Genomic DNA, 13488 nt, shown 5'->3' with positions numbered 1-13488 from the left:
CTCACTAGAAGCAAATACATTCTCAGAAGTCAAACTGCCACATACTTGTTCCTGGTCCTTTATAGACAACTGAGTAATTTGAAATAGCTGTAAATAAACGTATTACCTTTTTAGTGCACAGGAGATGGAAAAAAGTAATGATGATTCTTTGGGGTTTAGAAATAATTCTCACAATTTATACATAAAATTTCTATTAAATTTAACTAGTCAGGTTGCAAAACAAACATAAAATACATGTATTACTCACACCACCTGGTCTCAAAAATTGTTTAAAAAGTCCTCCTAGACTGCAAAACTAGAATTACATGGAAATTACTGACTTCACTAATAGTTTATTTTCTGAAGTGATAAAAATATTTTTTAAGCGGTGACCTTCTTCACTTAAAACATCACAACTCCTGACAAATATTTTCAGTTGTACTCTTACTAAGAAAGCCCCTTTATTCAGATTTTTGCTCCTATGATTTGAGCCAAGGGACCTTTGATACAATTCATCTAATTTAAATGCCAGACATAAATTTTTTTTTTTCCTATTACGACTATGTAGTTCTAGTTCCAGCTAGTTCCATGCACCTGCACTAACTTGTTAGTGATCCCTTTCCAAACACCACATGGTAGGGAGAAGCTTTCAACCAAGGAACAGGGAATTTTTTAAAAGTGCTACTGTAAAAGCAGAAAAAAGGATACCTTAAAAGGTAATAAATATCATAAGGGTATCTTTAAAAACCTGTATTTTCAAAGACTTCAGATGAGATATATACAATATTAATGATCTCCTTGAAACTGATTGCTCCTGTTCACGGCATTTCTTAATAGTGGTTGCTTATACAACAGTTTATCTCTCCATAGTATTTCTGCAACAAAATTCTGACATGTCCTTGTGTTAGTAGCTTCCATTTTGCAGCAGATACATGATCCTAAAGAAGAAAAAAAGGTTTCCAGCACTATGCTTTCTGTAAAAATATTTCTCCTGATATTTTGTGTTTCAATCCCTATTTAAAATCAAGTATCTGCAGTAAACTAAAAAAAAAAAAAAAAAAATAAAAATTAAATATGCTCCTTAAAATCCATGTCTTAATGCTGGCTCCTTTCCTATATCCTTTTGGATTTGAAAGACAGAATGACAGAAAACAAAAACTCAAAGGAGAAGACAGAAAAATGAGGAGCAAAGATGTTAAAATGGGCAGTAGAATGAGGAAAATAAAATACCCCTTCAATCTTCAAATGCCAGAAGTTAATCAAAGATTTCTGAAGATATAGATATGTGCTTGAAACCTCTCTTCTCAAATACAAAACTTAGAGCAGTCAAATAATTACCCCTGTTTTCTAGGCCTAGTGACAAACCAATATTTCATCTAAACAATGAAAAGATATTTTCCTGTAAGTGCTCCTTGAGCATGCGTATCTTTCTGCAAATTGAAATAATTCCAGTTTCCCAAAACAGAAACTAATTTTAAAGAATATATCTGTTACCATATCAATCTTTGTACCTACTTCCAGCAAAATATCGTGCCAAACAATTCTCCGTCTTTCTTCCAACAGTCACAAAAATGAGCCAATATTGCTTTAAGAGGCTAACACTTCTGTAGCAGCATCCCTTAGCTTAGGCCAGACCAGCATGCAGAACTTCTTTCTGCTAGATCAGCCCCAACTGTAGGCAGGAAGGACAGATTGTAACATTTTGTAAGGAACTTTCTCATTGTTTACAATTAAAAGGTATGCAAATATAAGACTTCGTTCAAGATCTGTAGGAAATTGTATTAGGCAGAATCTTTTGATTCACGAAGCATGAACAGGTTACAGCTAAGTAGATGAACAAATGGTGCTCTAGCAACACTTAACAGAAACTCCAGGTTACCTGATACTCCTGATGAATTAGAGCCAACTACATCTTCCAAGGTATACTTAAATGGCCACCAGCACGGTACAGATGGACCAGGCAGTTTATATAGTGTTTGAAACAACAATACTTAAGCCACAAAGAGGTAAACTATCCTCTTAAACATCCACTAATCAAACCACATTCATGAGGTTTTATTGATTTCCAAAGTACAATATCAACCTATGACCAGATCAGGACATTTAAGCTCCACTACTATAAAGTCTCATTTTCACTCCACTACTTCCTCATAAAAGCAGTATATGTGAAAAAGAACCACAGACAAATGCTTCTGGTTTCTCACAAGGCTGTCTGAAGCCACAGCACAGCCTTGGTAAATCACTTGGTAGGAGCAGAAATGGTCTGCACAACAGGAATCAAAGAAATGGATGTAGGGTAACCATCTGACAAAAGAACCCTTTCTGTATTACAACCACCATAACATGGATGAGAATAGATGGAACACACATGAAAAGGAAATGTAATCTCCAGATAATATGCACTTTTAGATTTGCTATTAAATTTTTTCACCTAATCCATCTCAGAGTTCAGAGAATGTTTTACCTGTCTTCCAATCAGACTAAATACCTCACAGAAATATCTTACGGTAACACACAAATAATATCCCAAATCTTTGTCCATGACTTCTATGTCATGAAAACGTATTGAGGTTTTCACAGTTCTGTCAATAAAATTATTTTTATCACTCTCGTCACATTCTATGAGCAACAACTCATCACTGTTTCCTAACAAAAGAAGAAACTATACACAAGACTATGGAGAGCCATTAACTTGAAATGTGTGATAATTATAGGCTTTATAATATCTGTATTTTATATAAAAGGTGATGTACATTAACAATGATGCTGGAATGAAGATCACAGAACAGAAATCTCTCATAAAATACTGTTTTCTGCTGATGGTTACAGTTGAAACAGAACATTAGAATTTCACAGAAAATACAGTCAAAGATTTGAACTGAATTTTGTTTGTTAATGCATTATTACAAGAGAGCACGGGAATATGAAAATAATATCTAGAAACCTGATATGAAATATATAAACTGTTATAGGATTATTCCCCTAATTCCTCATCCCATTTTCTGACCTAGCCAGGTATAAAATTAAAAAAAAGCTCTCCAGGCTGTTCCTACGTTCTAGTTGTTCCAAACATTTCCAATTTAAAAGTATTCTAGAATTTCACTGAATTATGGTTTTGCCATTGGAGTTTTTAACACTAGAAAAAAAAAATATACAGATGGAAAATAAACAAAAAAAACCCAAACAAATAAATAAATAATCCAGATAACACATCTGTCTTTTACAGTAAAAAGAGAAGGGGAAATAAAGAGCATATAATACTTAAAATTAATATTTTTAAAAATCCAGATAAGAGTTTTATTATTATACTGCAGGTTGAGCAAGAAATCTAATGTATCATTTCTTTCATAAATAACTTTCAAAAATAAAATAATTTCCTGTCAGGTCTAGTTTTGAACTTGGAGTATAAAGAAGGAAATAACTGCATGGAACTACTAGTGATTCAAGGAAGACAAATAATTTTGCTTTTAAAGATCTTAGTTAGGGTATGAGTTGGTTCTTGGAGAAGAAAACAGTATTATATCTAAGCGAATTGAAAAGGAATTGCACTGCAAGCATAGGCACATGCTAATAGAAACTCTAATAGCAAGTAATATGTTTGTTTCTTCTACCCGCAGTACTTTCTGAATATAACCTGCCATAACTTGGACATACACAAAACAATTTGTACAACTGGATTTTTTTTTTTCTGTTAATATTTTATCTGTGCTAATACACCTTTAGCAATTTTAGTTACAGAAAATAACAAGACCTCTTCCCCTCTAAAGAAACTGACATGAAAGTTCTCATCCTTCTGTAGCCTACTAAAATTTAGTAAAGCAATATGTTTTTTCTGACACAACTGCGTCAGCAAGTTAAAAAAAGTAAAAACGTGACACACAACATGTCCTCATTACTACTGAAACTGTGTTGGCAGACTTCAACAACACCACAGGATGTATTTGTCAAAAATCTATTTGAGAGAGTGGACTAATTTGCAACGTTACCAAATGAAATTTCCATCAAAAACTCCTCCATTTGACTGTTCAGGAGCTTGTTAATAAAAAATTCTGCAACAGATAACTATGAAGAGTCTTTAATGGAGAAAGTAGTTAACCAGCAGACATTAAAAGAGAGAAAGAGCAAAGGCAATCTGTACACATAGCCCAGAGAAATCACTCTTAACACAGTAACAGTCTGTTTGAAACAGAGTATTTCAAGAAGTACAGTATTTAAACAAACAAACAAAATCCCTCTGCACTTCGGTCAGGTTTTTACATTCCCCACCTTGCTCCTAGGCACTTAGCAGGGAAAGAACCAGGAGAACAGATGAGTCGATCATCTCACTTTCAGGTTTTTTTGGACTGGAACAGGGTTTCCTGACTGCTGACGAGGCAAACTGCAAGGCAAGTATCACTAAAACCACTGCATTTCAGATAAAGATACATCCAGCATGTAAGATTTGAAGCAAAATGTCATTGCCAAGATTCATAGCCATGTTTCTCTAAGTGATGGCAACAGCAAGTCTTATAGAATTTTAAGATATTAAATGGGTTTAATAGATTATAACATAATCAGGATTATATTTGTCATTTATTACCCCACTCCTTGAGTTTTACTTGCAAAAACAACTGCCTTAGTTTTTTACTGAGCTTTTCCTAAGGAAAAACATTTCAGGAGGCAACATTTGGCATGGAGGATTGCAGCTGAAATAGCTGATGCATCACAAAGTTATAACTAAAAAGAGAGTTTTATGATGAAAAATGCTTGAACAACTTCATGGTTGTAATCAGTCTTACTGATTTTTTTAATTGAATATCAGAAAATCAAGTTTATTTTACACAACAGATGAAACGGGAAAAATCTCCATTTTGCATGATACGTGAAACACCAGCCAGACTTTGTTTCAAGCACCAACACTGATCCTCAGATCTTCTCTTCTAAAGGAAACTCTTGGAGCTAATAGATAGTACAGTAGCTCAGAGGATGGGGCTGCCCTCCTGGCCTAGGTCTGCCAGTCCAACCCAACAACAGTCAAATTCTGCCTTCCTCAACAAAACCAAAGACATCTTCACCATACCCCAGACCATGTTTTCTTCATTTCTTACAATATAAGGAAAACGCAAATCCACGAAGTATATCTACCCAAAATTTAGAAGCGCTAAAGCAGCAGGTACAGTATTATCATAGCCCTCACCAAATCTAGAAGATACATGCACAAACTGTTATGATACAAAGGGATGCAAAAGATACTCATAAACAAGCAAACAATACCCCAAACTCTCCTTGCTGGTAAGAAAAGAGTAATTTGCCAAATCTGGAAATTAAAATTAATGTTAGAATTATTTCATCTATGTTAAAATAAAGACAGGGTTTATTCCTCAGCAACCGTATTACATGGTATTCTGTGCTTTATTAATTATGCATTAATGTAATATATATACATTATTCAAACAAATAACCCTCCCCTACAACTTTCTGTACCTAAGATAAATACTCACAATAAAATCTTATAACGTAAAATTGAAAACTACTCCTGGATACGTGTATAGGGGCATGTGGTTAATACTCAGCGGAACTCATATAGGGATGTAAAAATAATTATAGGAAAGAAGAAAGATCTTTTGCCTCAGGATACAGAGGTCTTAATGAAAAGCTGTACTAGTTAATGGTCAGCTGATTTGCAAGTAATAAACAAAAATAAGCCCTACTAGACCAAAACAGCTTGTACAGACCTTTATTCTCGTCTAAAATGTAATCTTCACACATTTCAACAGAAACATACTATATTATCAGGAAAAGTAAACCAAAAAAATTTCCATTGATAGTGAAAAAAATAATATAAACTTTCAAAATTATATTTGTATACTTTAGACTTGGATCATAAACTGCACACATGACTTTTTTTCCCAGTTTTAACCTAAATAAATAATCCCCCATAAAATAAAACATTTCTTACTTAATAGTTTATCAGTGGGTAAGTTTTACAGGATACACAGTAGCTATTTTCCACTTCTGGCAGCAAGTACTGGATATTTCTACAGAAAAACAACATTAATTAAATAAATATTTTTTAAATAAAAGAATTGTCTCTGTGTTAATCTTTGTCCAAAAGCTTTAATTTTGCTTGTTTGGACAGAAAACTGCAGGCAAGAGCTGCATCTTGTTCTGTTTCGTATTGTTTAGCATCTTTAGTTTCACTAAACCAAGACATCGGATTTTTATTTATTTAATTATTGCATGTCTATGCTTGTTAGTGTCATGATGATATTTAAATGAAGCATTTAGTACACAGCCTTTCAGATCAAAGGTCTTTCACCAAACATCAGTTTCAGAGACACATCTGGCATACCCATATATTCTGAACTTTAAACTTGAGTATTTAAAGAAAGCAAAGGAGAAGAAAATTGAAAAACTATGTTACAGAAAATCTTTGAGTTACCTCATGAGCAAGGAAAGCAATTCCAGCTGCAAAAAGTTTGAACCAACTGCAAAAGGAGGTGTAAATACTAAGGAATCTTCATTAGTGAAGACAGAAGAGAAATTGAATTTAAAAGAATAACAACAGCAAGTAAAAAAAATCTCATAACAACACTTTACACCTTAAGAAGAACCCCTCCATAAAATCCAGCAAGCTTTGAATGTATCTTTCTGCAGTGAAAAGTCTAAGATGCTGTCCCACATTAAGTTCTTAGGAATCAAAAAAAATTCTGAAATAATCTATCTGATAAATCAACAAGCCTATTTTTATCTACCCATATTTTGAGAATAAACTCAGAAAGCTTTTTATCTTTTCCCCCTTCCTAAACTTTAGTGATCTTGGAATTACTTTAGCCTTAAGGAATTTTGGGTTGCTTCAAAAATTATATTTATCACTGAAGTTTTGAAAACCTTGGCTGTACTGGATGAAATGGGATGATCACATTAACACTTCAAAGAAGGAAGTGTTAAAGCAGAGAACTATGATTGCATTTGTTTTCTTCAGTGCAGCTTTTTGCTAGCAGCATTTCATACGTAGCTAAGCGGTTTTGACATATGACTATAATTAAGAAAAAAGTATAAACCCAATTGCTATCCATCCGAGATGAGAGATTATAGGTTTTCCAAAGGCCTGTTAAACAAATAGATATATTAAATATTGATTTAATATATACAGCATTTAGTCTGTTTTACCTGTCCTAAGTGGAAATTTTAAAAGTCTTGAAAACAGTTAATTGCTTATATGTCATTGTGATTTTTTTGGTCTGTGCCCTATCATGGAAGACTGTATGTGAAATTTCTATTAAATTCAGCAATTCTGCCAACAAGCAAATGCACTTCTACCAGTAATAATGTTTAAAAATATTTGTAAAATTCAAACTGATTTAAGATAGAACAGGTTGCATAGACCCCCAAGGGTGTTCTAATTTTAGCAACAAAACAACCCTCATAGGAAAAAAGCAAGAAGACTGAAACATGAAGACATAGTATTTCAGTGTAATAAGCTTAAAATACAGCTGGATAAAAAGAATGGCTTTGAGAAAAATGTCAGCTTAAATCTTGACATAATAAATACCAATTTTACTTCAAGATTTCAGTAATACCATTTAAAATAATTTATACTATTTAATGACTTTAAGTGGAAGACAGAAGCAATGCAATATTAAGAATTTAGAGGTCTTATGTAATTTTCTAAGGGCCCAACTCAACAAAATATATATGGTCTTGTGGAGATACTAAGCCCTCCATTATCACCACATAGAGCTGGATTTAAAATCAAGCTGAATGTCCAAATTAATGATTAAAAGGTTCAACCTTCCATGGAAAGGAAAGAAGCAGCAGTATCTGCATGACTAGGAGACAGTTACATGGGTAAGAATTCATGCAGCATATTTTGTGTGTTCTCTTTCCCTGTTCTCAGGCTGAAATGCCGAGATATGCTATATATACCGTGTCTCTATTCTGGCAACACTTTCAGGGAAGCAATTTCACAAACATTAATCTGTAAAGATGTTATGAAATTGCATAAGGCTTTAATGATCATGGCAAAAATAAAAAAAGCCTCCCTCGGGTTCCCCGTTGCAGGCAGCTCTAGGGTCTACAGGCTCCACTGTCACAGAGGAAGGTTGAACTGAACAGATCATTAGGTGTACAATCAGATCAAAACCAAACAAAAATCTCAACTCACGACTGACTGGTCGGGCTTGGTCATTGAAATATTAATGCCATCTTTGTTCCTACTGTCTCCAAGTATGTGCAAATAAACATGGTTGATCACAATGAGCAATGACAGCAGTGAGATATTAATAATAAAAAGAGAGGTTGGGTGTAAAGGAGTAATGTATAAATATATAAAGCATGCTGAAATGGTAGAAACAAATTCTACTCAGTTAAGGTTCAGATTCTATTGAGTTATATCTATTTGGTCACTCCATGATGGACAGTTTCCTGACTCTTTGGTGTTCCTCGTGATACCTAAAAACTAATGGAATATACATTCAGATTATATATTTTAAAAGTCATATGAGATCAAAGCTAGAAGAAGAATTTTTTTCATGCCAAAATAGCAAAAGCAAAATTAAAAGCTGACAAACCTCAGATGCCAGGAAGACTGGGTGGAGAAAGGGAGGCAAACTAATTTTTGAAAACATCAACACAGAGGCACATGGAAATTTTTTTGTCATTCAGTTCTTAAATACTATAGTAAAGAGCAGCAAGCTGTCGCACGCTAAAGCCTTAACTAAGACCTCTGTGATTGTTCTTGCCTTCCTTTTCCTACTCTTGACCACTCTCTAGAGAGTATCATTTAGGGTCATCTACAAAGGCTGCTTTTGACTTTTGGTTCCACTTTCAAACATTTTATGTGTGCAAGTTAAAGCAGGATTAAAGCTTCAGAAAGGATCATCTTGTTAATTGTAAAGGCACAAGATTACATGCTTTACATAGACAAATCATTAAGAGTTGTTCTTAAATAAAGTAGAAAAATTATCTTTTTTTCCTGCCAGAGAAAAAGTGGGATATTCATCTTTTCCTAGTTAAATAAAAAACAAGACCAAAACAACCTCCCTCAGCTCCTCTCCTCTCCCCACCCCCCTCCCCACCCCCCCCCCAAAAAAAAAAATCAAACAAACCTGCAACAGTAGTTCTTCGTATCCCAGAGAGAACTGGCTCTTCACCATATTTTATACCCTGACAAAAGTCAGTATAAAGTTGACATTTATTACCTTGGCATTTATTTTGAAAAACAGCCATTTCTCAGTTTTCTATTTGATACTTGCCTATAGCTTCAACAAAAGGAAAAGGTCTTTGGTTTCTAGTTGATAAACTTTCTCAGATTGAGATTTTCCAATTTATCATCATCTTCTAGTAATATTATTTTCTTCTTTGAAAAGTATTAATGGCTTATTTTAAATTAAGTGAACAAGGATTGATAGATGGATCTGTACACTCTACAAATATGAAAAACTGAAAACAGAAATTGAAAGGAAAATTTAAAATTTTCTGGAAATACCTGTCTGTGTAAGAAAATCTCTACAGAGATAATATACTTTTACCCATGCCTCTGCTCCAGTCTTATCCTAGCAAGTTGCAAAATATTAGGGAAGCATTCACCTGTTCACTACTTATAGCATGATTAAGTCATCTATGCCCATGTAGCTGTATACCTTACACATACATCTGTAAGAAATCAGAAGGGAACATTCTTGTTCATGGCACTTGACTTTCAATGCAATAGGTTGCACTCAAGTCAAAATTAATTTCCACTGTAGAAAAGACACTTCACAAGATGGTTTGACTTCATACCAAACTGCAACTCTCCCTAGACATTCTCTCTACAGTCCTTCAAATTAAGTTAATGATATTATGGGTTGACAGTTTATTTTTTTAATAATACAAAAAGCATTTATTCTTTCTCTCTTCCACTCTCCATTTAATCCAAAGTGGCTGAACTGTTTCTGCTGAAACTTACCAAAACAAGCCAATTCACCTGCAAGCACAGGCCAAGCTACCTGACAGGCAAAAGTTTCAGAACATTACATGGAAGTGATTTGCCTGAATTGGCTAGTAATATTACTGATATACTTGTAGAAATATCTTTAAATGGGTACATAATGGTTTAATGATAACACTTGCACAAGACATTTCTACAAGTAAAATCATTAAACTATCATGAACAATTCAAAGGATGGATGGAAATAAATAACTAGAATTTGGAACATAATTAAAACATCTCTATAATTTCTCAGCATTTTTTTTAATATTGATTAATTTTCTGGGAAGTTCCAAGAAAGTAAGGCCCCATTATGACTCCTGCTACACTCTTGGGAAAATAAATATCACAAGACAGTGGGACAGCCGTAAGGACTAAGTATATACAGTTCCCAGTCCAAGTCTCCGTCAGTTGTATCATAATGCGATTCAATACTGCAGCTGAGGAAAGGAGACTGTGCAAGACAGCAAGAGAAGGGTTTCTCCAGAATGCTAGTGTGTCCTCTTCCCACGTGTAAAAGATATTTGCAAATGTCATTACACAAATGCATTCGCTCAGGGTAAGAGTTCAGTTGCCTCATCTGCAATGGTGACTCCCATAAGCTTTACAATATAGGGTATCAGCTTGTCTGAAGGCTGTAAATATTAATCACGTGTTTTCCACTCACCTGCCCTGCTGAGTGCATGAAGATATTTGCATCCATCAAATGCTACAGAATTGTAACAATCTGCATTCCCCACTTCACTGTACCTATCCCATACATTAGACTAGAAGAAAAAGAGCATACAGTTTGTAGAGACATTTTGAGGCAGGGGGAAGTAATCCGGTAACAATTGACATTAATAGAGCTGACAGAAAAGGGGGGAGGGAAGAAAGCTACAGACTTTCTTAGGACTGCAAGAGAAACTGAGAGATCCCGGCTTTTGTGACCCCCCAGAAGCTATTTATAAATAAACAGCGAGCGAGCAGGCGAGACGCTAATGAGGACTAAACAGATCCCTTCTCTGCAGTCTTGAGTTAGCGGTTTTAGTTTTTAATCCACCCGATTGCGACAGCAGGCGCTGCAGGGAGCTGAGCGGCTGGGCAGAGCGAAGGGGAGGATGTTTATTACCTTGCGAGAAGCGGAGCCCTGGGCTCGGATGCTCCTGGTGCTGTCTGAGGTGCAGGGGAGGACACAGGGTGCTGTGTGGCTGCGCGACTGCGGCCACCCCCCGGCTCATTCCCAGCACGGCCCCTCGCCAGTGCCCTCCCGGCGGGGGGCGGTGGCACACAGAGACTGACAGGACAAGTGACCAATCCCCGGGCTGCGCAGCTTCCCCGCGGCGGCGGAGCCCGGAGCGCGGCCGCCCGGCAGCTGCAGGCACCGGGCGGGGCGGGGCGGGGGGCGGCACCGGCACCGGCACCGGCACCGGCACCGGCGAGGCTCCCTGTGTGCGGAGCGGAGCCCTCCCGCTGCCGGGGGCTCGGGGGAAGGGCTGTCGCTCTGCCGTTTATATTCTTGCCGCTTGATGTGTCAGGAAACTGATTCTCCGGCAAAGCGTGGGCTCCCGGGGAGCTAACACGTCGAGGCTTCAGCCGGTCTGTTTCTGTCAGAAACTGTCTTTGCGTAGTCCATCAGATCTGGTGTCCTCCTGGAAGGGCATCGCTGCCAACCATGTAGCTCCCGTTTACCACAGTAGTTGCAATGCAGCCCCTAAGCAAACCAGATGTAACTCCAAACTGCAGCATTAGAGGACGAGGAATCCTACCCTTTACTCCTAACACACCTCGAAGAGGTAAATCACAATACAAGTGGGTTTCCTAAACTACCTCATAAAATACCCAGCTGTTCTGAGGGACAGAATTTTAGATGGAGCAAGAAGAGGACCTACTTTATTGGGCTGAATATTATTTTTCCACAAGTTATCTTCCTGCTACTCTTCACTGAAAGTACTCCATTCTGGAAGGCACCACAAAGGAAGCAAACGGCCTTTGGAACAACTAATTTAGGTGAAAATAATAGCGACAATTCAGAAGCAACAGAATTAAGGTTAAAGTATTTCTAGTAACAGACACAATTGGGAGAAATAGTCTTGTGGTTCACATTGGTGTTTAAGACTATTCTCAATACGGAAACACTGCAATGAAATGCCTTTTCTCACTGTAACTTACAGCCTCCTGAAAATGTCACATTTGGTTCTGCTGAGCTTCATTAATATGTGGTCTGGTTTTCAAATTCTTTATTAGCTCACTGTGCAGATTTTTCATAAACAAATGTGATCTTACTTAAACAGAAATCATCCAGCTCTATTTGAAACAGTGGGGATCATCAGACTCCTATCACTTTAGGAAGCACAGAATTGTTTCCTTTTGAAATCATAACAAATTGAGTTTTCTCCCTTTTACCTGAAATTTTCTGACTATCAACCAATTGCCTATACATACATACTAGCTCATACTCTGCATATTGAGACATGGCCGCAGACTAGGGAATGAAAGAAATCCTGGCTGAAAGTAAGGCTTTCTCTTCTGACGTTTAGTATTTTCAAACAAAGATTAAGAATTACTTTGGTAGTAACCCCTTTTTGCAAGCACGTGGTTTGTATGGAGACAGAGTTCACAAAAAGCAACCAACATGAAACGATTGTGTCAGGCTGCAATGTAGGGCACACTGAGAGCAAAACCTAATCTCCAAGAGGTTTCCACTTCATCTACACTCATCTGCGTAATCAGCTTTTCATCTTGTCATAGGATAAATGCAACCTGCCTTCTGCTTCATTTACCCTATATAGAACACCAGTATAGATTTGTATGAAGCAAGCGGTAAGAGCTTATGTAGAAATGTATTTGGAAAGGAACTTGAAACCATTCAGTTTTTAAAGGAACATTAAAGGTCGGAAGTCATCTATTTGCTAAATTGATACACTAATTAGAGTTGAAAGCTATTCACTACATGTAGTATGCAAACTGACCCCACTTTCGATGAAATAAATCCTAGTTTCAGCTACCATTTAATTTCTTAATCTGTGACTTTAGGGATGGTAAGCAACGATAGCTGTTGCTTAAACCTTTCAGGAACTTTTATAAGCTGTTAAATTCCAGTCAGCAACTCAAGCTGTTGCGTGGAACTAGTATGACTATAATTTTAGTCTCAGTTTGAGTGTGGAAGGCTTATACAAGTGAAGTCCTTCACGGAACAAAGGAATGAGTAACAGCCTCCTCTTCAGGGTGCTCCTTTATTTGGAAAAGTATCACCAGAAATCATATGTAATCATCAAACTAAACACTTTAATAACAATGTTCTCAGAAGCATTGTCTGAATTGGCAAGGTACTGACTGGCTTTGATGTCTGGAAAACTAAACTAACTTCTAAGGGCTCACAATGAGGCTACAGGCTGGCCAACTGACTGTTTATGATTCTTCATGCTCTTCTCTCAAAGGATGAATATTTTCCTGTGCTATTGTCAGAAAAACGTTCATAAAAATGTATGGGTAATCTCTGGGAGGTACATGAGGAAAACATGAATTGTATGATGCAAAAAAGGGGAGCAGGGAAGGTATCAGCTTGCTGCCAAAGCAGT

The 13488-nt window shown here is 36.5% G+C and overlaps 1 protein-coding gene across 2 annotated transcripts in view; it reads right to left on the bottom strand.

The window, feature by feature from the left end:
- LOC104366366 (formin-1-like) overlaps positions 1 to 11158 on the bottom strand; it is a 49997-nt gene extending 38839 nt beyond the window's left edge. For both annotated transcript variants that reach the window (XM_042790817.1, XM_042790818.1), the window contains exons 1-2: positions 11040 to 11158; positions 9069 to 9126 (exon numbers count right to left, since the gene is read on the bottom strand). The gene's annotated coding sequence lies outside the window, so the exon portion shown is untranslated. The remainder of the gene's footprint in view (positions 1 to 9068; positions 9127 to 11039) is intronic.
- Positions 11159 to 13488: the final 2330 nt, after the last annotated feature.

The sequence above is a fragment of the Tyto alba genome, unplaced genomic scaffold (assembly GCF_018691265.1).
Source record: "Tyto alba isolate M040663 unplaced genomic scaffold, T.alba_DEE_v4.0 Super-Scaffold_18, whole genome shotgun sequence".
NCBI lineage: Eukaryota > Metazoa > Chordata > Aves > Strigiformes > Tytonidae > Tyto > Tyto alba.
This window is presented reverse-complemented; position numbering and strand designations above follow the sequence as displayed.